A 27,635-nucleotide genomic window follows, 5' to 3' on the forward strand; every position below is an offset into this window, starting at 1 on the left:
GGTGAGTGCTATTTGTAGTTGTCATTAGTATTGCAAAGCTATTGGTCCCCCAGGAGGCCACAGGTGGGGCTTAAAGCTGCCTTAACTACTCTAGTTTTTACTTTACTCTCCCCTTCCATCCTTCCACATCATGTTCCTCAGTAAATACCATCTCTTGGAGCATTTTATGGTAAGAGTTAAGTTTATAAGAGTATTTTGTCAAGTAAGAGACAAAAATAGTGTAATTAATGTAAATGTCATGAGTTTTTTTAGTCATTGATTTTTTAACATTGGCACAGTAGATTTGCGTTTCTGTGTGATAACATCAAATGGACTTATGCTTCCAATTTTTAGGTTCAATTAATGAAAGCTATAAAAATATGTTAAATAAACATATGGTTCCTTTTCAGCCATCTTCCACACAAATAACAAGCAGAAATATTTATTTGTTTTCCACAGATATTAAATTTCTGTTGGCCAAATTGTGCCTGTGGGTATAAGCATACTGAGGTTGTTTAAAATATGTTTTTATTTTCTGTAACGATTGATGTGTTAGAGAGTCTCAGGAAACTTGCCTGAATAAATTTTTCTTGATAGTCACAGGAACAAATCCCAATTCATTGAAAGGATAAAACTGAACAATTTTCAGGGTCTTACATTATTACATTACATTATAAATTAATGGAACTCCTAAAGAGGGATCAGAGTTATTTTGTTTCAAAAAGTATTTTCTTGGATTTCTCATTAATAAAATATGATTTCAAGTATGAAAGTAGATGAAATTGATTTTGTACCAACTGACACTTGTGTCTATTATGCTGATGTGCTCACTAAGACTGGTCTGAGATCAATATAAAAGCACTTAGAGCAATGTTCTTAATTTTCAGTTGTGGTGCTTTCAGGCTGTTGGCTTTAACTAAGCCAACAAATTTTATGAAGAAACCAATATTAAACAATGCAAATTTTCTGAGAAGGAAAACAGTCAGATTATTATTAGCACTAAAGGCGTTCATTATTTATCTGTTACAACAAATTCCATTATTTTTTTGACAGGAAAAGGCAACTATGGAAACCACTTTTAAGTTTTCTGGAATGATACATCTGGGTTGTATTTAATTTGTAAAATTATGTGATTTTCTTGTTAACCTCAACACTCAGATCAATCTTTTCTGTTTGATTGTTTACCATTTTTGGTCATATTTAATTTCATTTAGACTATAAGGCCTTTGGGATAGGCATCATGTCTTCACATATTTTTGTGCTAGCACAATGGTGGTGTTATATGGATGAAAACCTCTGAATTCACTTTTAAGATCAATTACACAGTAGTTGTAGTGGTTGTTAGAAAATGCTGAATTCCAGTGACCTGAGAAAGTTCTTGTTTGTATGTTTGATTTTAATCACAACTGAGAAAAAAAACCCATATTGTGCAATACAAATGCTAATAATTAAACCAATGTCAGCTCAAACACTGGAAATGTTTGAAAAAGTCTAACTCTCTGATGAGGTGATGCTCCTTGATTCATAAATGTTTCAATTTGCAACAAAAAAACCTCTTGAGGGAAATAACACTCCAGTTCACTAATGTGTTGTAACTAGCTTTTCTTGGAACAATTAGATTATTCCAGAACACATTATATTTTAAATTACTAAGAACTCTCTATACCCCAAAATGCAAAAAGACTTATAGCTGATACAACCTTCCAGCAAAGCCTGGCATGGTGCAGAGTAATCACATGGCTCTTTTGTGTTTACTCTCCAAAATGTTAACAGGTCTGAGTGGGATTTAAATATTTAGAGTAGAAATGAAATTTTTATAGTTACTATGGGGACTGTGGGGAAACAAGTAATAGCAACCTTACAGTAAAGACAGCTTTAGAAGACAAGTGACATTTAGTTCATAAGTGGCAGCATATGCTTTGTCTACTTTCTTCAGCTGTGGAAATGCCCAGACTTTGGCTCTATTCCTACAAAATGATGACTACCCTCATCTCCCCATGGGCCAAGTTCTGCTGTCCTTGTTTACTGAAGTAAATCAGGAAATATCTCATTTTTCAGGACAATTGTCACTGATTCATGTCAGCGTAGGGTAGCGGAATTTGGACATTTACTTAGGTTGCAGTTCAGGGTGCTTCAAAACACATAGAGTGAGACCCTTAATTTGCCATACATTTGAAACAGCAAACTCCCACCAAGGAAATTAGCATACATCTTTGTAATATTTTTTTCTTGGTATAATTGCTGAATCTTTTTTTTTTTCCCCTCACCTTCTTGTCTTAATGTGCCTTTACGGGTCAAAGGCTGTATAAAATATGAAAAACATGCATATGAATACCAGAGTGAAAATGTGTCAAGACATACAGCTGTATGGCTCAGACCAACACTGGGTCATTTGGAACACAATGCCTCCTGGAGCTCATTTGTCTACAAGGCTGTGTGCGAACTGCCACCTCACAGTGGGGGTACAGCACTGTCCCTCTGCACGATCTCTCTCCCTAGCTACAGCCTTGTCAGTTTGTTACCCCTTGCCCTACACTTTAAAACAGTATGCAGCCTCAGAGCAGCTCAGGGGTTGAAGCATCAATTTTGTCTGGCCCATGTGCTGTCTAGGACAGGAAAAAAGACAGAGGGCTCATTATCCCCCACACTTGAAACAAGCCAGCCAGGCATACTGCAGTTCAGATTTGGGTTTTTTTTCATTAAACTAAAAATTAACAACTCATAAAGAAGAAATTTACTACAGAATGCAATCTTTTATCTTGCTGAATTTGCAAAGCACTGTTTATATATAACAATGATCAAAAGTCATTAAAAGCATGTAGATAAATCGTACTAATATTGTGGATTAGTTTGGTTTCTACGCTCTATATAAAAACCACTTAGGAAGTTAAAGCATAGTCATTATTAGTTTTGTTAAATAACTTTTTATTTTCAGTTAATGCAGTTACTTTAATCCTTAAACGTAACATCACAACTGCTAAGTGAGTTGTAGCATCAGACAGAGATCATTGTTACCCACAGCTGAATCATTAGCAGTCTAGTTAAATATCAAGAGCCAGATTCTGGCTACTACAGATATCTGGCTACTGCTGTAAAAGACAACAAAAAATGTTTCTACAAATACATTAGCAACAAAAAGAGAGCTAAGGATAATCTCCATCCTTTATTGGATGCAGGGGGAAACATAGTGATGAAGGATGAAGAAAAGGCTGAGGTACTTAATGCCTTCTTTGCTTCAGTCTTTAATAGTCAGAGCAGTTGTTCCCAGGGTACCCAGCCTCCTAAGCTGGAAGACAGGGATGGGGAGCAGAATGAAGCCCCCATAATCTAAGGGGAGATAGTTAATGACCTGCTACACCACTTTTAGGCACACACAAGTCTATAGGGCCAGATGGGATCCACCCAAGGATACTGAGGGAGCTGGCAGAGGTGCTCACCAAGCCACTTTCCATCATCTATCGGCAGTCCTGGCTAACGGACGAGGTCCCAGTTGACTGGAGGTCGGCAAATGTGGCGCTCATCTACAAGAAGGGCCAGAAGGAGGATCTGGGAAACTACAGGCCTGTCAGCCTGACCTTGGTGCTGGGGAAGGTTATGGAGCAGACCATCCTGAGTGCCATCATGTGGCACATACAGGATGACCAGGGGATCAGGCTCAGCCAGCACGGGTTTATGAAAGGCAGGTCCTGCTTGGCTAGCTTGATCTCCTTCTATGACAAGGTGACCCACTTAGTGGATGAGGGAAAGGCTGTGGATGTTGTCTACTTGGACTTTACTAAAGGCTTTGACACGGTTTCCTACAGCATTCTCCTGGAGAAACTGGCTGCTTGTGGCTTGGACGGGCATACGCTTCACTGGGGAAAAAAACTGGCTGGATGGCCAGGCCTAAAGAATGGTGGTGAATGGAGTCAAATCCAGTTGGCGTCTGGTCACAAGTGGTTTTCCCCAGGGCTCAGTGTTGGGGCTGGTCCTGTTTAATATCTTGATCAATGATCTGGACGAGGGGATCGAGTGCACCCTCAGTAAATTTGCAGGTGACACAAAGTTGGGTGGGAGTGTTGATCTGCTGGAGGGTAGGAAGGCTCTGCAGAGGGATCTGGACAGGCTGGATCATTGGGCCGAGGCCAACTGTATGAGATTCAACAAGGCTAAGTGTCAGGTCCTGCGCTTAATCCCATGGAATGCTACAGGCTTGGGGAAGAGTGGCTGGAGAGCTGCCTGGCTGAGAAGGACCTGGGGGTGTTGATCAACAGCCGGGTGAACATGAGCCAGCAGTGTGCTCAGGTGGCCAAGAAGGCCAATGGCATCCTGGCTTGCATCAGAAATAGTGTGGCCAGCAGGACTAGGGAAGTGATTGTCCCCCTGTACTTGGCACTGGTGAAGCCACACCTTGAATACTGTGTTCAGTTTTGGCCCCCTCACTACAAGAAGGACATTGAGGTGCTGGAGCGTGACCAAAGAAGGGCAACGAGGCTGGTGAAGGGCCTAGAGCACAAGTCTTATGAGGAGTGGCTGAGGGAGCTGGGGTTCTTTAGACTGGAGAAAAGGAGGCTGAGGGGAGACCTTATTGCTCTCTGCATCTACCTGAAAGGAGCTGATAGTGAGGCAGGGGTCAGCCTTTTCCCCCAGGTAAGAAGCAATAGGACGAGAGGAAATGGCCTCAAGCTGCGCCAGGGGAGGTTTAGGCTGGATATTAGGAAAAACTTCTTCACCGAAAGGGTAGTCAGGCGTTGGACCAGGCTGCCCAGGGAAGTGGTTGAATCTCCATCCCTGGAGGTATTTAAAAGACGGGTAGACATGGTGCTTGAGGACCTGGTTTGGTGGTGGACTTGGCAGTGTTAGGTTAATGGTTGGACTTGACGATCTTAAAGGTCTTTTCCAACCTAAACAATTCTATGATTCTCAGCTCAGTCACTCAGAGTCAGGCTTTCAGTTAGGGATAATTTGGGACTTTGTGCTTCTGTGGAGTAGGGTATGCAGGTCTTTTATTGTTCTGGAGTCTTCTCTGATTAGAGTTCTCTCTTTAATTTCTACTGTCTTCTCTGAGGATTTTTTTTTTTCCTTTTTTTGATTCTCAAAGTTATCATTTGTGCCAGACACTCGAGGTAACACTGTATTTAGAGCTCTAAAGAAATAACATCATGAATTATGCGTGTGGTTCAGATATTTGGGTAAACCGTGAAGTTTTATTTTTGTCACTGACACCATCAGCTAAAAGCAGACTGCATCTGCTGTAAGAAGGAAGAAGGTTGCATGACACTTGCTGTGTTTAATAACTTTCTGAGATCATCTTCCTACTCGCATAGCAAAAATCTTTCAGGTTGTGTATCAAGTACATTTTAAACAACATTGACTTCATTTAGAACATATTTTCTTGCAGAGACATCCTATAACACATGCCAAAGTTTGTTCTTTCAGTGTTTGCAAATGTTATTCATTACTTCTATGAAGATTTTATCGTAAAGAAAAAGGAAAAAATCTAATTATTGTGTTGATTTTATTGGATATAAGACTATTAATATCAATCTTCTATGAATAATTATTGTAGAATTATACACTAGTGATACAATAGGGACAGAGTTTATAATATCACAGTTATCCATTTTGTAATTATGGAAATATAGATAACCTTAGAGTCAGAGCATCAGTGTATAGGTTTCCATATGTCAAATATATAGGCTCAAATCTTGTTCTTTCTGACATAAATATCTGTGCCTTAGCCACTGGGGGTCAGATTTGAAAAATATGCACAAGTTGTACATGGGTAAAATGATGTAAGTGTTGTTTTTGTCGGATTATCAACTAAGAAGAGGTTGCGTTTGTTTCTGTATTTACTTCACTTTTTTGATTGGATTGCTACAGCTAATGGCTAGTCATGTAGTTAGCAAACAAGTTCAGAGATTAAAAAAAGATCTAAAGTAGATCTGGACATATATACAGTCCTGAGAGCAGTGTTAAAGTCACATAAGCTAATAAAAGGACCAGTGCAGGTAAGGACCGTTGTTACTCCTAAACACTAAGAGCAGAAACGCTGTCTGACTCAGAACAGAAAGGTTATCTGAGTGATTTATATGTTATTTGGTAGTTACAGTGTGAGATCTCATGAATTTTCTGTTAGGTGAATTACTGCTTCGACAGGTATTTCTATAGTTTTCGAAAAGAAAAAATAATACCACTGAAGGGATACAATTTAAAATATAAACCAAAATAAATTCATACTTGTTTGCAGCAGAACAAGTCAACTAGTCCAGTTCGGGCTTGTGATGTGATGTAATTTTAGGACACTTATAGCTACTTTTACAGTTACATATTTTTAGCATCTTAACTATACTTTTCTTGAGTTACAACTGAATAATTAGCTGCATTGAATAAGATGCGACCCCACCTACACATAGTTGGATTTAACTGTTGCAGAAACAGCTTGAATTTACAAAAAACAAGTGTTCAATATAATAATTGTTGATAATATTAAATTTAATTTTATTACCTTTAAATTAATGATAAAAGGAATAATTACTTGTTTAAGTTATTAAATATAAAGAAGAAGTTTACATATTTGAGTCACTGTTGAATTGTCAATGCCAATTCCCACAAGGAATGACCAGCTTAAAACTTGGTCAAATTGTTCATTGTCAGGGTGAATTTAGATGGGATGGCCACAAGAACACAGCTACAGTGCTCAGAAGCATATAACCTGTAATTTATTCACTAAGGAGGATGGGTGTAGCAGGTGAATGGTGATTTCTACTTTAAAATTTCTGTTTTACAACACACACACTATGCACTCACACAACCCATGGCCCCAGTTCAGACCTGGAGCAAGGAGCCAGGAAAACAGATATCCCCTCTGATGGGGCCCTACCTGTGGCAGCTCCACCCCAGGCTCAGCCTTCTGCACCATGTTGCATGCTTGTTCCTCCAAGCCCAACAATAAAAGACTAGCAACGCTGTAAAGAGAAAGAACTCAAGGGAAAAAAAAAAAAAAAAAAAGAAAAAAAAAAAAAGATAAACCCCACCACAGAACTTATGCTGCCCACTTAAGCTGAAATTACTGTCTTCATGGTTATGTTCTGTACTCAGTCCTTCAATACAGAATCAGTATGTTGCCAGAACGTTACTGTCTCACTTAATAAGCAACATTCAGTCCTTCCTTTCAGCCTGTTTAATTGAAGTGTCATGAGCCATATTTAATGTACAATGTCTGAGTTATACATTGAACAAAGAAATACTCATTTCCTCTTAAACCAACCCAAAAGACTGTCTTAAACAGCATTTAAGTGCTTTAGAAATAATACAAATTTATTTCATAATATCCAAGCACTATAGGAGCATTGACAGCTCCTTTTAAAGGGAGAACTGAGACATCTGTTGACAAAGGCCAAAACTGTCAAGTGGCATCTAAAATTTCCATGCTTAATTTGATAAACCTACTCTTGTGTTGACGGGCATTGTTTTTTGTTCTGTTCTGTTTTTTCTGGAGAGGTTAATAATTCTGTAGTGTTGCATGTGTTCAAAATTGACTCTGACTTTGGGTGCAATCATGAATGCTCACTGATTCTATGAATGCAGCTCCAGATGTCTCACACTAAGAAGACAGGATTACTGATAAAAATTCTTGTTCCATTTGCTCAGCACCCTGCCCGTGGGCAAGGTTTCTGTCCAGTTGCCTATGCTAACATTTTCCTAATTGCAAAATAGTCTCTTTTCCTGTCTGTTGCTGCACCATGTATTCCCCATTTTTCAGCCACAGCAATAACTAAAGCAAAGCTTAGATCATTCTCTAGTACACAAATAACTCTAATTCTCAGAATTCTGTTTTTATAAAGTCGTATCTGAGTAGTTAAATTGGAGTTAAATCTTTGACAATAGTTAAAGATTGCAAATCATAAAGATTTCTCAAATATGGTATTGAGTCACCTCCTGGATATAAACTATATAAAAAAGACAATTATAATCTAGAAAATAATATGATAAAATGGAGAGAAGAAAAGAATAAGGAAAGAAGGATCAGAGGAAACAAAAAAAATTCTTAAAGAACAAGTGAAAGATACAGACTGATGGAAAATACAGCACTCTCTGGGCTGAAAACTCCTGTCTATTAACATTTAATGTGCATCATCAATTTGTATTTAGGCAGCTTGACTCCATGGCAGAGATTGAAGCTAGCTGAAAATAAATGAATAAATAGATAGATAAATAAATAAATAAATAAAGCCATTTGACTAAGGGATTTGAACAATACTGTCATTATTTATCAAATAATTTATTTGACAAATAGTCTTTTGGCTGCTGCAGAATTGGTTGAATGTCATAAGAAGCACTTGCTGAATAAATTAGTCAATGAAAAATGACAAAAAATCAATGAATAATGTATTTGATAAATAATATTTGGCAAGCTCAACTGTAGACATAATTTTATTTTCTGAATTCTGTATTAAGTAGTTGTCTTAAAAAGCAGAAACTGTAGTTGATTTTTTTTTTTTTTTTTTTTTCCCCCCTTCCCCCAGATCTCCTTTGGCCAGTTAGGAACTGGAAATAAAGCAACAGATGCTGGTTTTGGTTCTTGCAATACTGTCCCTCTAGTTGTACACAAATGAAACTGAAGATTAGGTGCTTCCACTAGAAAAAGTATATTTGACAGAGATCATGACATTAAGGGTAGGAAAGGCTTCATCCTAGGTTTAAAGGTATGACAAGTTTTTCTAGCACTCCACACTTTAAACATAATGGAACTTGTTGCTTAAAACAAAAATCCAATTTTAATCGCACCTCTTCTACTTTTCTCTTTGACAAATGCACGATGATGATTCGAGACATGCTTTACTAAAAGTATTATTTCTTATTATAATAATCAAACATGCCAATATGAACTAGAAAGGAGGCTTGCACAAAAATGAAAAAAAAAATTGATGTTTAAAACTTACTTTAAGTAAGTCAAATTGGCATTATAGTATCTTTAATGTAGTAGAGTTTTGAGATCATAGAATCATTAAGGTTGGAAAAGACCCTTAAGATCATCAAGTCCAACCGTTAACCTAGCACTGCCAAGTCCACCACCAAACCATGTCCCTAAGAACCACGTCTACCCATCTTTTAAATACCTCCAGGAATGGAGACTCAACCACTTCCCTGGGCAGCCTGGTCCAATGCCTGACTACCCTCTCAGTCAAGAAGTTTTTCCTATTATCCGACCTAAACTTCCCCTGGTGCAGCTTGAGGCCGTTGCCTCTCATCCTATCACTTGTTACTAGGGAGAAGAGACCGACCCCCACCTTGCCACAACCTCTGTCCAGGCAGCCGTAGGGAGCAATAAGGTCTCCCCTCAACCTCCTTTTCTCCAGACTAAACAACCCCAGTTCCTTCAGCCACTCCTCATGAGACTTGTTCACCAACTTCGTTGCCCCTCCCTGGACATGTTCTAGTACCTCGATGTCCTTCTTGTAGTGAGGGGCCCAAAACTGTACACAGTACTCGAGGTGTGGCCTCACCAGTACCAAGCATAGGGGCACCATCACCTCCCTGGTCCTGCTGGCCACACCATTCCTCATACAAGCCAGGATGCCATTGGCCTTCTTGGCCACCTGGGCACACTGCTGGCCTATATTCAGGCAGCTGTCAACCAACACCCCCAGGTCCTTTTCCGCCAGGCAGCTCTCCAGCCACTCCTCCCCAAGCCTGTAGCGTTGCATGGGGTTGTTGTGACCCAAGTGCAGGACCCGGCACTTAGCCTTGTTGAATCTCATACAATTGGCCCTGGCCCATCGATCCAGCCTGTCCAGGTCCCTCTGTAGGGCCTTCCTACCCTCCAGCAGATCAACACTTCCACCCAACTTGGTGTCATCTGCAAACTTACGGAGGGTGCACTCTATCCCCTCATCCAGATCATCAATGAAGATATTGAACAGGACCAGCCCCAACACTGAGCCCTGGGGAACACCACTCGTGACCAGACGCCAACTGGATTTGACTTGGTTAACCACCACTCTCTGGGCTCGGCTGTCCAGCCAGTTTTTAACCCAGTGCAGAGTGCACTTATCCGAGCCATGAGCAGCCAGCTTCTTCAGGAGAATGCTGTGGGAGACAGTGTCAAAGGCTTTACTAAAGTCCATGTGGACAACATCCACAGCCTTCCCCTCATCCACTAAGCGAGTCACCTTGTCATAGAAGGACATCAGATTAGCCAAGCAGGACCTCCCTTTCATAAGCCTATAATGGCTGAGCCTGATCCCGTGGTTGTCCCACACATGCTGCGTAATGGCACTCAAGATGATCTGCTCCATGACTTTTCCCAGCACCGAGGTCAGGCTGACAGGCCTGTAGTTCCCTGGATCCTCCTTCCGACCCTTCTTGTAGGTGGGTGTCACATTTGCCAACTTCCAGTCATCTGGGACCTCCCCAGTTGACTAGGACTGCTGATAAATGATGGAGAGTGGCTCAATCTCCCAGCTCAGGGGCCTGAAAACCCTGGGAATGACCAGGAGATACTTCAGCTGAGTAGGTGATGACCCTCCATTACTCTTTTGTGTGTATGTGCATGTCTATTCTTTCTATAACCTAAGAATAATGATCATTAATTCCTTAAAGTTTTTTTTAGCAACTCCATAAAAAAATATAATTTAAAATGAAACTAGTGTTCGTTATTTGAAAGCACAGGTTATTTGAAATCTTTTTTTCTCTATGAGATGTTTCAAAGATTTCTCTAAGACATTTTAAAATCAGCTCCAAAGGGACACAACATGTTGTCCTGTTTCCATGCAGGCTTCTCTGAAGCAAATAAGATTTATTCATCCCTCAAACCAGGCAGGGCTCAAATCAACACATATTTCAAAATGTATCTCTTTTTTTTTTAGACCAGATGATCTCAGTTTCAGTTTTCTTGGGCATCATGTTTTGTAACTTTCTATTCTATCATCCTCTCAACTCTCTGTCAATCCACATTTCTTTGGAAATATAGCAACCAAAACTTGATACAATATTCCATCTGAGACTGGAACAACTGAGAAGAGTTTCGGTACATTATCTTTAAAATGTTCTTGAAGTAGTTGTAGGTAGTCCTTTAGCCTCCTCTCTGTCACACTGAGCAACCTGAGCTACCTCAACCTCTCTTCATAAGAATATGATCGAGGCCCCCAAACTGAACACTGCACAATCATTTATAATATAAAGCTTTTCTTCTAGCATATTTGCAGTTCTCAACTTGTTTTTGTCAATAGACTTCCTATGCATACTGTCTATTTCTCCGCTTAGTTCTTGAATAAATTGAAAATTAATAGCATCAGATCCAGCACAAGGCTGAGCGGAACCATTCTCAATATATCTGGACATTTCAACATCAATTTTTTGTAAAATAAGTAGCTCTTTTTAGAAATTATATTTTATTATTATCAAGATTATTATCAAAACCTTTTAAACTTATTTATATCCTATTCTCTGTATGTCAAAAACTCTGATATTAGTTGGTAAAAGTGATTGAATGGAGTGACATTTATGATTTGTTACTGAGAACATATTAAAATTGTTTGCTTTTGCAAGTAAAAAAACCTCTTTTCTCCCTAACCAGACTTAAAAAGGACTTGGGACAGAGTCCTTTGTTTTGCTTTCTGATTTATCTACAATCACCAGGAGTCAAGACTTCATAAAAGATGACTGATAAAAACAGGAGCATGTTTTTTGATTAGTTGATTCTTATTTGATACTGACACTGGGGGAGGAAACATCTTTTAGGGCCCAGATTGAATCTTTGTGGCTAAAAAAACAGGAACTTTTTTCTGTTTGGAAAAATAGAAATTGTGGTGGTCACTTCATTTGCAAACAACAAGAGACAGCAATGTTCTTTTTACAGAGATGGTTTTAGAGTTGAGATTTTCTTCACTTGAAAATTCTCTTAGATTTTTGACAAAATCATCAACGAGAAGCTCAGCATTGGTTAGGGTTATTTATTCTCAGTAAGTAGGAATATTAAGTTATTCCTGCTAGATTAGGTTGTCATAATTCTCTACTCTTGCTAGATCATGAACAGAAGATGTTAAAGGCAGCAAATGACGGTTTGATAACATGTGAAGGACTTAGAATTTGTGAAGAAATTCCAGTACTGGTGGTGGTGCGTTTTTAAAGGAGAACTTAAAAAAAAATCACATGTATATAGATTACTTTTGTTGATCATGCGGGCAACATAGCGTTTGTTTCTGGCTAACAACAGTAGTTATCAACATGTGTCAATGGCAAATAAAAACAGGCCATACACTAATTCAGGACAGGATCTTCGTCTCTGCTGGATGTTGCTTAGTGAAATGTTGTTTTTGCATTTTTCATTCAGTGCCTCAATATCTTGAGATCCTGATTCCTCTACCACTCTCCGTACTTCTCTGTTATTTAAGGTTGTTTTGTAGGGGGTCAGCATATCTGGCTAATACTGTTCTCTACTTACCATAAAGATTTCCCACTTTTAGTGCCTGGAGGCATGAAAGGTATTAATTCAGTAAGAGATGTAGATCAGAAGAAGAAAAAAAATGTCAAGGCTGAGAAGCCCCCCTGGCCTTGCAGAACTTGAAAGGGAAGGGCAAGGACAGCAGCAGAGGTTCTTTGTCTGTATGGGGCCTTGGGCACCAGTAGTTCCTTAGCGTCTGCTGTACCCTACCTGTACCTCATGTTTTCATTTTTCTGAAGATTGAAATATTTTGCTAACTGAAGTTTTTTCACCTGATGATAGAGCATATCTGAGTGAAACCTAGTGGCTTTTGATGTACAGAAGGACAGACAATGTAGTAATTGAAATTTTTAAACAAGGGTGGCACAGCAGGAGTTAGAGATGAAAAGGTGTTTTCTGCCTTCAGCTGCTTGTGTGTCTGGCGCATACTGCAGCTCCCTGTAGGCTGCTTGAGACCCTGCAGATTTTTCTTTCTCATTCTTCATTCACACCTTCTTAGGAAGCAATGGTACATGTAGGATCATGTAACGGTATCCCTGGATTTAATTTACATGAAATGATGAAAATTTCCAGAGGAGTAGACATTTTGTGGCATCTTATGCAGAATGAGTTCGGTTCTGACATTAACTGTGGAAAAATGAAATCATGTAAAGAGGCTGTCAAAACCCGAGTATATTTTGGTGCACTTTAGTGATACAAGCAGGATGAAATACTGTCTTTATTGCAGTGAATGAGAGATTTATGCTTGACTTAGTAAAGTCAGGAAGCCACCCACAGAGACAAATCAGATGTTAAAATAAGTCTTTGGCCTTCTTTGGATTCAGCAATTCTTCCAACCGCCATCTAAGTTAGACAAAAAACTTAACAGCTTGAGTTTAAACATCTACTTGGGCAGTTTAACTGTTATCCTGGTGAAAAGAGTCTCATTCTTGCCTTATTCTCAGGGAGATGAAATACAGAATCATGTTTTAGTGCTCCAGAGTAGTGAATATTTTATGAAAAGTCCCAATAGCAACAACTCTTATTTCTTTGTGATAGATAGAAGTATATGGTTTCCTCAAGTGCTAGCTTAACCAAAAAAGTAAACAAACCAAACCAGACAAACATTCAAATGCAATACCCCGAAATAACCTATCAAAACATTACCTTTACTCCTTAATCTGTAAGCAATGTTGCATCAGGAAGCAGTTGACAGAGCATCTGTCATTAACCTGAGCGTGTTGCTAGGTCTTAGTAATATTGGTATATCAACCCACTGCATTTGCTAAAACTGCAGTGCTTCTGGCATAGGTCTAAGCAGTTTTTAGGCTTGGAAGTGATGACAAGGGGATTCACTTGCCTGCACAATCAGATGACTGCTCACCTTTCAGCTGTCATCGAATGTAACAGCTTTGACAAATGTCACAGTCACATGCAAGCTTGTGGAGTATGTTATCTTGCTTTCCCTCTCACTGCATACAGAACACATGGAGTGAAAAATATCCAGAGGACCTCTTTGAGGCCAAAAAGGAGTCATCACAGAGTATTATGTTACACTTTTTTATTGAAGCTGCAGGGTTAGGATATCTGTTTATTTCAGTGAAGAAACTAGGGATTTAAAACAAAACCTCCTTAAATTTGGTGTCTTAACAAGTGAGTGCATTCATGTATGTCATCTTTAATTTAACCGCAGGTAGTCTGCCTTCTAGCTGTCATGTTGTGCTTTCAGGATAAGATATAGTAGTTTAGACAAGTATATTTTCCTCATGTTCAGCTGCAATCCTATTGAAATTTAAAAAAAGACGTGATGAACTCAAAATCCTGTGCAGGCTATTTAATTTTGTTAATGAAAACCAAAAGCGTCCCACATGGGGATGCTGTGGTTTTAGAACCTTCATATCCTTGCCCAAAGCTGAAGTCATAAACCGCACAAAATGCATTGTACAGACTTTGACGGGGAGCTACTCTAATGTAAATAGCATATATATATGCCACTGCCAGACAGCGGGTAATATGTTTTCATAGGCTTGTCACGAAGAGCAAAGAAAAAATAGACATTAGTTTTCACAACAAACCAAGGGCTTTTCCCATTAAAGTCTATGTCAAAACTTATATTAACTTCAGTTCTGTCAGAGCAGAGCACTGACACCTTGCAATGCCAGAACAAGTTTCAACATTTTGTTGTTGCTGTTGCATCTTCCTCCTAACGTTTCTGCACCTTTCATTATAAAGATCCACTCGCTTTCCCTCAGTTGACTCAGAAAAAGCATCCTGTTAATGAGAACAGTAGTTTTAAGCTGTTCAAGCATAGTTTTCAGCAATACTGTTGTGAACATTTTTTTAAAATGATACCATTAGAGTTTGTACTCTGACTGTGCTATGCCACAGAGAACTCAATTTCTTTTACATGCAGTGTAATGAGGGAACATTAAGAAGCAGATATGGAAGCTTGTGAGTGTCATGACCTAAAAAAGGGAGAGAAAAGTGACGCTGAACGGTCTAATGGAGGAAGGGTTGAAGAAATGAAGGGCAAAGCATAGACTTAACAAAATGGAAAGAACAAGAACAGATAGGAGAGGATAGCGAAGTCAAAGAGGCTACCTTTACTCCCAGGACACCAGCTGACAACTTAGGTTTCACTGTACACCTACACAGCGTGTAAAAAACATTTACATGTAAATGCATGTATTGAATAAGTAATGATTAAATTAAAATGTAGGTACATGCAAATTTAAGTAAAAAAATTTGACATGTAAAATATTTACATCGACTCACCTTTCTGTGAGAAAAGGGGAAAGAGAGGAGGTGAGCAAGCCATAGTATGCCTCACATTTGTCGTAATGAGAAGCACATTTTCAGGGCATCTGTTGACCAGTTGTGCAAAATGGTTGCTTTATAGGAACAAGGGGGAAGTCCAGGTAAGAAAGGGGCTTAGAACTATGCCTCTGGGACAGTCCAAGGGCTGACTTAGCCATATTTCAATACAAAATTTAAGAACAAGTTAAATATGATTGCTCTGTTACTTCAAGGCAAAAAATAACTTTCATTACATGAAAAGAAAATAAGGCCGAGGTAGTTGTGCTAGTAAACTGAACACTTTCTGGAGTATCTGCTGCTACTCTGACAGAAAAACATGAAATCCCCTGTAGATTAAAATGTAAGTTTTATTGAACAAAACCAGCAATACACAAAAAGGCATGGAGTCTTTCCGCTTTCTGATAACAGCTTGCAGAAACACTGCAATGAATCACTCAATAGCTTCAAGTATCAATCCTATTCTCACCTTCCCATAAAACATCTGCTTGTAATCAGCCCTTTCCAATTCAAGTTTTGTGACTGGAGATGCCTTCACAGTATCAATTGTTGATCTAAGTGATTTTGGTAAATTTAACCCGAGCCTATCACCCTAAAACATCCTGGGCTCAACAAGATCTACTCACTAGCTGCTAACAGGGAAACAAATCTGGTTTGTGGTATTTTAAATATATGCATGCTAAGGAAAAAGCTTGTGCGATCACTGTGGTAGCTTAAGAATTGAGAAGAAAAACAAGATATGTACATTGACAGCTTTCTTGCTACTATAACCTGTATAGTACCCATGAGGTATGTTTATAAAAAGTTTATGAAAGGATATTTCTTGCATTTGCAGCCAAGAGCCCTCCTGTTGTTTCTGATGGAGTCTATTCTAGGGGCTTTAAATAGGTTATGAATAGAAGCATGAAATATAGACCTTTTGAATTAACACAGATTGTCACATTCAAATATATATTATGACAGTTGTAGTTTATTTCTGTTTTATTTGTAATAATTTCTTCATATTAGCCCAGACCCTGGAGATCATTTTAATACAGAATACTAGCAGCTGGCATAACAGAGGTGAATGATGTGGTGTTTCTTAGCTAATCTGCGTGAGGAGCTACAGATGATGCACAGTATTGTGTTTTCTTGCATTGTATCTCTGGGCTAGACTGGGAGATGTCATAACTATCAGGCTAAGGTAGGTGGTTATTCTCCCTATGTTCCCTCTACAGGTAAACTACAGAGAGGGGGATCCTTTAGATGGTAATCCAAGGAAGACATCATGTAGGTTCCTTCATAGTACTTGTAACTATCTCAAATGACTAGAAAACACTAGGAAGAGTACTTGACTCAATTTTTTAGTTTGGGTGCCCAAAGTCAGTTGGTATGACATTGTCACTGCTTCACAGTGGACTTTTAAGGCATGGACAACAAAAGCATAGCTACAAATGCAATTTAGTATCATCATACTTAATGTGATCCTAATAGCAATATCTCTATCCTCCAACTCCAGCTGTGTCCCCACAATTTTGCTAGGAAGAACTACAAATGATGAACTGCTTTTCCTTGGAGATATTCAAAAGCCATCTGGACACGGTCCTCTCTAGGGCCTCCACCTCCACTGTAGGTGGCCCTGCTTGAGTGGGGGAGGTTGGGGTTGGACAAGATGATCTCCAGCGGTCCCTTTCAACCTCAATCATTTTGTGATTCTGTGATTCTTAATTGCATGAAAATGCTTGTGGTGCACATTTAGATGATATGAAATAATAATAATTTTGATTAAATATTAAAACATGTCACCTGAAGACTCATGAAGGTCTGATCCAGGCTTCAAAAGGCTGCAGAAAGGTCCTAGAGCATTGTTTCCACCTAGGTTCTGCTGCTGACTGCAGCTCATTAAGGCTAGATAATGTCCCAGTCTACTCAAGGGCAATTGAGAAACTCTGCATGCATGTCTTGATTGCTTCTACTAAGATGTCAGGCCAAGCCTGTCAACACTAACCTTTAAATAATTTGAGGATTATGAAGTTCAGTGTATACCACAGAGACTGAAACCTACAAATTAAAAATAAAGAAAATATTTTGCAGGCAGTATCATGAATTATATTTATTAAATGCATGGTAATGGTTAATGGTAACATCTTATCATAAGCAACTGAGGGAAAATAGAGATTACACAGAACATATGTAGCTATTAACACCATAGGATTTCTATTTCTTTGCAGGCATACTTTTAATATTTGTTAATATTAAAACCTACTCAGTTTGAGCCAGTTTTGCTTGCGAATTTGCAGAAGTCAGATATCCATGTTCTGTGTTCCTGAACAGCAAAGAACACATTCATGGTAAAGCGGGAAAAGATAACTTTTCTTTTCTAATTCGTGGATAAATTGATGTAACTTATGGCACTGTAGCTTAATGACAAAAAAATGTGTGGCTGATCAAGTACGTGCTGTTGAAAAGCAGACAAAAAAATACTGTGTTTTCTTTTTTTCTTTGTCTTTGCAAAGGAGGCTATAGTATATTCTCACTTCACAGAATAACTAAAACAAATTTTGAATGATGCATGAACTAAAAAAAAAAAAATCTGTGACCTACTGCTCAGAGAAAATGCAGACAGTGTTGTGGTTTTATATTTAGGAGAGCTGTATCTGCTAGTTCTTGTGAAAAATACACTCTGATAGTGTAAATGAAGTCCAAGAAAGCTTAAACATCTTCACACTAAAACCAAAATAAAAACTACCCACATTGCAATATTTTCTGGTATCTTTTCTTCCCTTAGGAAGTCAATTACCTGAAATCACTGAAAAACAGAAAACTCTCCTTCTCATGAAGATTCCAGCTGCCTCCTTTAGCCTTTAAAATAAAAGGTGAAATCTAGAAAGCATATATTTCAGTTGAACCTTAGAAAGATCTTAACAACTTCTAAGTAATTTCTTTATTCATGTCCTTTTCATTTGATTATGTTTTACTTTTTTCCTCATTTAATCCATAAACTGGTTTGTGTAAAGAAAAATAAACTGGAGATGGAAAAATTAGAAAGAAAGATCAGAAGATGAAGCAAGCAGCTTCTCAGGGAAACAGAAAGATGTTATTTATCCTGTTGTGCAGCACAGCTAGAGTGCTCTCAGGGGCAGAGAATGTTCAGGCTGAAAATTCAGTGGAAAAATCAATAGCAGTAGGAAGATCAAGCTTTTATAATTTTAATGATCATATGCTCAGCAAAAAGTTGAGAGTTCTGACTAACAAACAGCACGATCATAAGTGAGAATGGCAGATACCACTGGAAGGAACAGCATAATGCCTATCGAAAGCTTTGGCTTTTATTTTCTGCACCCTTATATGCAGAAAGTCTGCTTTTATATCTGTCAGGAAAGTATTATTCATGACTAGAGACCATGTGGTGCAATAGAAACATGCTTATGATGAATTAGACTCAGATTTCTAGCTAGGAGTAAAAATTGCATGGGGTAAGTCCTCTTCTAATTGGGATGTTAGAGTTTTGCCAGCAATCAGATTGCAAGTTTTCCGTGTCTTTAGTGTACAAAAATAGTGAATCATGCAAAAGAAAGGGTCTTTCAGGAGACCAAACCTTGCATCTCTGGGTAGCTTTGAATCAATGAGGAAATCTTCTCTCACAAGTCAAAATCCTTCCCTCCATGCAAACCCAGTAAAACACCAGATCTCCATGCATTACCTTACACTTGCTTGCATCTTTTTCCTGTTCTAAAGGGAAACACGCATTTTTCAGCAGACATGTAGGAAACATAGGAAGCATCTACAAAATAATTCAAAAAGAACTCTTAGTTCATGAAAAATTATGCCTATTTTACAGTTACTCTGCAGAGAAATATGCAAATCCCTTTATGTGAAGAAATTATCGTGTTTGATCTACCATTATTTACTGAAGAGATTTACTAGAAAAGGATATTGCTAGAATTTCTGACATCTCTGATTTATCAAGCAGTCTGTGATACTTCTAGTCCTTAATTACATTTAACTGGGAACCTTGTAAAATAATGATTTTTTCTAAATTATTTAGGAGATTACTATTTTAGTTTTATGAATAGGCAGTTTTATTTTAAGTAAGTTGTACCTTATAATCTCTTTTCGTAATAAGTGAAAATCCACTCAAAAATATGTATCAAAGATATGATAAATAGGGACATTTTTTTAACTCTTGCCATCCCTCTATTGGCTATATTTGTGTGTTTACTTGGGTCTTCTTGTTTAGGGCCACAATTTGACTAAATGTCAAGCAGATAGCAAATGAGAGAGTTCTGAGTAAGCTATTTTGAGAGAGAATTTGGGAGAGAAAAACACAGCTTTCAAAAGATTGAACATAACCTTGAAGACTGCTAACTAACTCCTTTCCTAAACTGTAGGAGACCTTGAGAGAGAGGGGAAAAAAAACCACAGGGTCAGACGGGTAGAGAGATACAAAGAGCTTTTCCTCCACTTGCGGAAGGATGGACCAGCTTGGCTCTTCACATTCCTCATTCAAGGACAACATGAGTTTAAAGTTAATGCAGAAGCTGGACCCACGAGCATGATAATAATATTGCTTCTGAATGAGTGGAATCAAAGTTACTCCAGTGGCTGAAGGAAAACAAGCTGAATCAACTTCAGAAGTTTCTTGTGCTGTGCTGTTCCTCCACATTGGGGAGATTCCAAACCCCTGCTTTGGTCTTTCCTTTTTTTCCAGACTATCCACTACCTGAACATCTGATGCCTTAGTTTTGTTATAATAAAGACAATATAGATACTATGGGACATACCAAGGCAAGAAGTAGAGACACTGACAAAACAGAGTCAGCATGGTTCAATAACACTTTATTAGCTCTGGCTTAGCACAAGATACGCAAGGCACAAACTGGCACTTGCAGAGCCACTTAGGTGTTTCTGCACTGTGTTTCCTATAACCTCAGTCCTGGGGAGACTGACCAGCTTCAGGGCAGGACCAGTCCTTTCCACAGCAAGTCTGTCATTCTGCTGTAGCTAACATAGAGCTGAAGCAAACCCTGACAAAAACTTGACAGATTTTTTTTCAGAGCCAGTTAAGGTTCACCTGGGCTTATTAAAGGGAAACTGGCATAATTTATATTGACATTTCTGTAAATACTTTGTGTCTATCTAAGAATGTAACTCAATATTCAGTATAAAATGAACGGCAACACAAAGGTACTGTTAGGAATATATCATTGTGATGAGAGATACACTTGAAGAGAAGATAATGTGAAACATCCTGGATTTTTTTGTTGGCCTTTTGAACCCTAGGTGAAAAAAAAAAAAAACACAAAAAAACCAAAACACCAAAACCCAAAACCAAACAAACATCCTCTCCCCAAAGCGACAAAAAACACCACAAAACTTTTTCCTAGAATAAGGTTTTATTATAGCATTCTCCAAACTTTTCACACAAGTTGAAATTCCTTTGAACTTCAGTGTAAACTATAACTCCTCTATCATATTAATTTCTAATATTTCTCAAAAAGAAATCTTCATAAGCAAATTAAAATAGACTCAATACTACTCATTAACAGCAATAAACATTCCAGGATAGCTCATCATGCATTTCAAGTTCTTGGCTTCCCTAACTGACATGATATGAGCCCTATTTAAATTAATGCCATACACCAGGCATAGACAAAGTTCTCAGACAATGTAAATCAACATAGATCAAATGAAGTCAATTGACCACAACTAGATGAGAATACAAATTACTTGAGGTAATCTTAATTTTGATTTAATTTTTAAAGAGTTAATTTACAACCTTTTTCATCCACTTTCCTTGTTTTAATAAATACAAAATAATGAATGGCATCATACTCCATCTATCTTATTCATAACCAAAACAGGAAACTGCAAATGAATCATACAGAACTCTGTCAGATAATCTCTTATTTCTGATAGTTCTTATTGAGTCAAGTGCTGTGGCAGACACAGATTCTGCTTGTCTTTTTCTCCCTTGCCTGTCTCAGCATCTTTCTTTTCTCTATCATATCTCTTCTCATATCCTATATCCGGTGGTATCTGAGAGAAAGAACTAGATTTTTTTTCCTTCAGAGTTAGAACTAAGGAAAATAAGGTGACAGTCATGCAGAGCTGCAGAGGATCTGAAGAATGGAGGAGAAAACAACGATGACAAAATAAAAGGCCACCTTTTCTTCCTTAAAGTTGAGTGGTGCCCCAATAAAAGATCGCTGTGTCACTTGATCAAGACCTGGTGGCTACTGAGCTGCTGTGTAAATGGAAATAGTTTAGATTTGAGAAGCTCATGGAAAAGAATCTCTAAGAACATAGAAAATGGAAAAGAACAGTGCTCAGAAAAAAATTTGCCACTGGAGAAAAAAAACAGGTAGTATAAGAAGATCATGGGTTTGCAAACAAAATATTAAAAGAAGAAGAAGAAGAGGAAAATAACAGCTAGTACCACGAAAACGTAGAAAGGGATGAGGGGAGACAGCTACAGCCTGCAGAAAGAGGATAAATAAGACCAAGTCATATGAAAGAGGAAAGAGCAGTAGGTGTTTATCTGAGGCTGAATAAAATCCCAAGGTGAACACAGTAGAATCTGCAATTCATCCATCATGATAGATTTGACAGATTCCTCCTAAAGTATCAAGAGTTACTTTGCCAGCCTCTGAGGCAGTCAAAGAATTAGAATCTTAAAGGATTTCAAGTGTTATTTTCCTCATCTTTAAAAAAGTAGGTGGAAGGATTGAATAAACTGGGACAATACACAGATGACTATGGAGGTAAAATAACATTGACTAGGTTTTTGAGACCTTCAGCCATAAGTAGGTGTTCAGAAACACAAGATCCTGTGATTGGATGAAGTCCATTTTAGACAAAACCAGCCTTCATGCTGCCGTGATTGTAAAGCTCCTGAAATTCAAAGGGGATAAATTTGGACTTGCTGTGCAATTGCCACGCCTACTTTTAACACACAAAACCAGAAAAAGAGAGTCACATGGGACATTACAATAGATGAAGAATTATCATGAGAGAGGAAGATGTAATAATAACACAATAGTAAAGTACGTGATAACTGTTCGTGAAAGAGTTGCACAAAGATGGTTGAACATAGCAAGAAATAACTGCAAAGTTTACAAACAAGTCCAAAGACAGATTCAGGTGGGTCAACAAACAGAAGAACTAGAACTACATGTGTGAGGTAGATACTGTAAGGATATTAGAAAGATGGTGGGCCAGTCACTAACAGTGGAACTTAATTACTAAAAGTTAAAAAAAAACAAAAAAAAAAAAACCCAAAAAAAAACCCCACTGATAGAATGTGTTCAAGGAGGAATGAGGATTAAAGAGCTGAGAAAACACAGATAGAATGGAATGACAGCATAATAATAACAAAATTGGCCTGGATCAGAATCATTATAGAAAAAGTGAACAAATTGTAATAGTTATGGCAGGACTTTTTTTTTTTTTTTTTTTTCTCCACATTTTATTACCTACATTACCCACCCATTTTCTTCACCAAATAATCACTGAACGAAGAAGAGATGACTCTGTATTAGACTCAGTTTTGGTAAGAAGTAACTGAGAGTTACTGGTTGAAGATAACATGCGTTTAGGTGACAGTAAGTTAATTCATTTTTTTAATTCAAAGGGGAAAAAAAGACGTGTAATTAAGGTCTTCAAATACAAAAGATGATATGAGTGTTCAAGAAACTGGAATTTTCTTCATGCTGAAGAGACTGTGTATAAAATATGAAAATGTGATATGCCTGGCAATCTTAATAAAGGTGCACTATGCTGCCTGTAGTAAGTTATAATTTTGAAATCGTGGTTTATTCAACTATTATTGTTTTTCCTTTTAACTTGGAAATAAGTATTTCAGGCTATCTGATTGTCTACTGAAAACTCATCAGGTGAATCTCACCACTTTCTTTACTTTCTCTAGTGCATTCATGGTGGTTAACTATTGTCAGTATAACTTCAGAGTTCTTCCAATTATTTAGAAAAATGTGCTTCTGTTATAACTGCTAATTATATCATCTCTCACTGTTCTTAAGTGGAACCAATTTTTTATGACAGTTCAGGATAATCACGTCTTAAACCTTTCTGAAGTAAACTTGAATTTTAATAAAGGATTCCTACCTTCAAAACATGAGCCCTTCTAATAGTCAGATTGAGAACTTTAGATTTAATGCACTTATTTGTTGCTGAAAGGTGTGAGAGGGTCAGGAATGAAAATACAGACATTGTGCTAATGCTGGCAGTTTCAGTTCTGCATCTGTCGGCTTCTCCATACTGCAGATGAACTCTGATAAATTATACCAATTTAAAATTCTAAAGCAGTCCCATGTGTATCTTTTTCTTTTGCATTTTGGTATGTACCTGCAATGATACAGTTTTCCTGTTCCCCTTACATAGCTAATGTAGCAGACTCTTTTTCACTGTAATTGTCATACTGTGCATGAGGACTGCATTAGGATTTGGGAAAAGGCCATTATGTATATCCTTTATGACAACTCGCACCTCAGCTAATGTATACTTTCATCCTGCAAGTCTGGGCATGACGTGAAACAAGGCATAGACAGTTATTTTTTTGTTTAACACAAAGTCATAGGAAAAAGCCTGGCAAGTATCTCAGCAGGTCAGTTCATCTGCTCATCCCAGAGACTGCAAGGATATAGAGAGCACTCCATGCAGGGAAATATATGGTTAAAATTCTGTGTGCCACACTCTTAATATACATTTATGATAGACCATCTAATGCACAATTCTACTTTTTATTTGTGCTTATACTGTCTTATCAAAATGCACAGGATAAAACCCTTAAGAGGAAAGATTAATGAGTTAAGTGAAACATAACTCACCATTGCCTAGCTTGCACCTTTTCCTTATTATTATTTAAGATGTTCTTCCAGCACAGCTTTTTCTGTAATTTTAAAAACTATTCATTTCTCTGGTCTACAGCTCTTTTTTAGCTAGCTTTGATTACATTTTACAAGAAGGAATCATAATATTTTAGCAATCTTACATGATTCGGTATTTTCAATGTAAAGAGAAATATTTCAAGTATGGGGAGGATTTTAAGGTTTGTTTTTTTTTTTTTTATTTTTGTTGGTATAGTATTTGTTGAATAAGAACACAATTTAAAATAAAATACTAGAAGTTCTCTTCTGATGCTTATACCCATTTATGAATAATGTATTTAAGCTTACATCACAGTAAAATATTATTTTTAAATTAGCTTACAATGATTAAGTATCAGTGGATCTTTCCAATTTGAATTGTTGATGAATATGAACTCCTATACATTTCTTAAAGAAATATATGTCTTAAATACCATGAAGTTGAGCTCTCTAATAAAAATGTTGGATTGCCAAGAACAAGCTTCATCCTACCTTACTATTCATCATTACTTCTGTCACATCAGAGTTTATGATGGAATTAAGTGATGTTTACGTATTTATTGCTGTATAATTTCATTATATATCACTGAGTTTTATGACACTTCTAAGTAAATTAATTACATGTATTGCCCTGCTCCCCAGTCTGTACACTTATGATTAGGGGCCGTTTGAATTAATATCTGTATGTATCCTGAACAGGTCATTTTGAGATACTTTTGCATAAATTTGTAGTATAGAAATTCCACTAAAATGTTAACAATAAAATAAGACAAAAAAACCTGAATTAAAAATAAGTGGAAACAGATTTAAACATACTACACTGTGTATAATCTAATAGCCTGCACCTATGTTCCGTATGATAAAGGAACTGAGAGTATATTTAAATAATAATAATTCTGGCCAGTGTTAAACAGAATTATGAAATATTTACTTAAAACACCATTTTTTGTGGTATTAAAAAATGATACGTTTGTAACATGTTAGTTACTATCATGTAGTAGTTCTAAATAATATATCGGAATTACTTTATTCTTCCAATAATAAAAGCACATGTTAAAAATGATTTTGCAATAAGTGACATTATACCATAAAAATCATATCAGGGATAATTAGATGGGTGTTTCAATATAAAATGAATGTTATTTTAAAATTCTTCCCTATATTTAACTCACTTATAAATGAAAATGTTGCAGTAGTAATGACATTATTGCAGCTACCAGTAATAACGAAAAATAATAGTTGGAACAAGTAACAACTATAAAGGTAATGTGATGGCACACAACCATATGAGCATTCAGCATAACATATGAGCATTTAAGATAACATTCAGCATCTCTTGTTTTCCCAAAACTTTTTTTAGTAGGTATAAATGGAACAGAACACTAACAATGGTCATATTAAAGACCATCTGCTGGTTTATTACACACTTCTATAATTTGCAAAATGAAATACAGCTTCATAAGAAAAAAGTCTTTTGTATCGTGTTTGCTGAACATTATACAACTCAATATTATACAAAGCTTCCTGCTCAGCCACTTTCAAGTTTATTCTAGAATAGTCTTTGCACGAAAATATGCCAGAAAAATTTGGTCCAAATTTCAACAAGGAGTTGACCCTCCATGGCTGTTAGCAGTTTCGTGTGAAATATTGGCAAATAGAGTGGGCTGTAGCAGTCTGAACAAGGAACTATCAGACATTCTTTCCACTGTACCCTTTGGTGCAGAAAATTATAGCCTTCTCCAATTTTAAAAATTACAATCTTGCTTTCCTACTTTTTGTTGATAGCTTTGTGCTCCTTTCAAAAAAGGCATAAGAGAAAGAAAAAAAATAAAGTGAGATTGTGGGAAAAGAAGGATCTGGTTTACTTATCATACGAATGTACATGTGTACCTGTGTGTACTGACATACTGCTTTTATTCCTGCTATTAATAAAATGCAATGGAGATGGGAAGGTATAAGTTTTTAAACAAGCAGAATTTCCAGAAATGGTTAATAAGTTTCCCTTAGTACTAAAGCATATTAGGGCGGATTCATAATCGCAACCGTTTTTATTCAAAAACAAAAATTGAAAAGTGGTATACTGCCAATAATATTTCTTACTGTTTTGAACACTGTTGAAGAAGACTGCTACCTGCTTAGTTACTAGAAGTAGAATAAATGTATGAGATACCCATTTCTGGACTGTGTGACAGGTTTAAATATATAGCATTAAAACAAAATTGATCCCAGTCTTCAATATCAGCCACTAATAGTTGCATGAGCACAACCACAGTCCTGGCGGTGAAGATCTACATCAAGCAGATTGCATAGATTGTTTTCAAAGACAAGAGATTAGACTAAATGCTGGGTTTCATGCTTTAATTGTATCCATATATGGTTTATCACTGAAATCTGACAGAGGAAATTTAAGTACTGAAGGTTAGGTTTGAAAGGTAACGTTAGTATTCACAACGCTTAAAATGAATGCTGTTCACAATGACTTGGTATCCATGGACACAAATAACTCATCTAAAAGTTATCTAGAAGATGGAAGATTACATCTAGGAATTTTTTTCTATATGTTATTTGTTCATTGGGAGCTAAAGATGTATCTCCTAAAAATTCAGGTTTGATATATGGAGGACTGTGAAGGGGTCACATGCATAACTAACTGATTTAATATCTTAATTGATGTACACTGCTACTTAAGTAATTTTGCAATACTAAGGAATATTAATTAGTTACTATCTGACAGTCTCAGGGTAATATCTTTTGTAAAATGATAATGTAATTTGATGGATTTTAAAAGTTAACATTTTGAGATGAAGAGTAAAGAAATATCAGTATTGATTACGGAAAGTTATAGCTGTGCAAAATTGTTACTTTGGAAAATGTGAGTTGATTATTAAATTGATGGTTATTTTATATGCTGATAAGAATTTGACAAATAATTAGGATCATGCTTTTAGGTGTGATTTAATGCCATGACCAGTGTTGAAGATACTCAAATGGAGCTCAGTTGAAATGTAACCTCCAGATTCCTATACCAGAATTTGAGGTAAAATGTCTATTTTTTCATATATCTGCTGAAGGAATTGAAAAGAAAAAAAACAGTTCTTGAACTGTGGCTGAATCTATATCCAAATTGCCTTAGCCAAGACACCTCTTAAATTTTAAAAGGACAGTTTTGGAAGATCATGGTTATGACGACAGTGATTGGATAAAATCCCCAGATAGACAGGTGAACAGTGGCAACTGTTAGTATTTTCTAAAATTTTTATTGCCTGAGGTTCCTTAAAACCTCTGTTCTGCAGGGGTTAAAGCTCACGAATGACTGTTTGGAAATAAATGCATACTAGAGGAATACTTTAAACTTGAGCTTTAAGGAAATAATGTTGAAGTTTATCATAATGTATAGACAGCATTTTCTCATTCTCCATGACTCCTCCTTGCACAGATAAGGTAGCACAAGGATCATGTCAAGTCCTTAGGTTGTTGAGAATATTTTGCAATATATATATATATTTTGCACAGTATGCAAAATACTGATCCTTAACTTTTTCAACACAATAGTCAGGTGACCTCAGCATCAA

Source organism: Platalea leucorodia (assembly GCF_965183815.1).
Source record: "Platalea leucorodia genome assembly, chromosome: 6".
Classification (NCBI taxonomy): Eukaryota; Metazoa; Chordata; class Aves; order Pelecaniformes; family Threskiornithidae; genus Platalea; species Platalea leucorodia.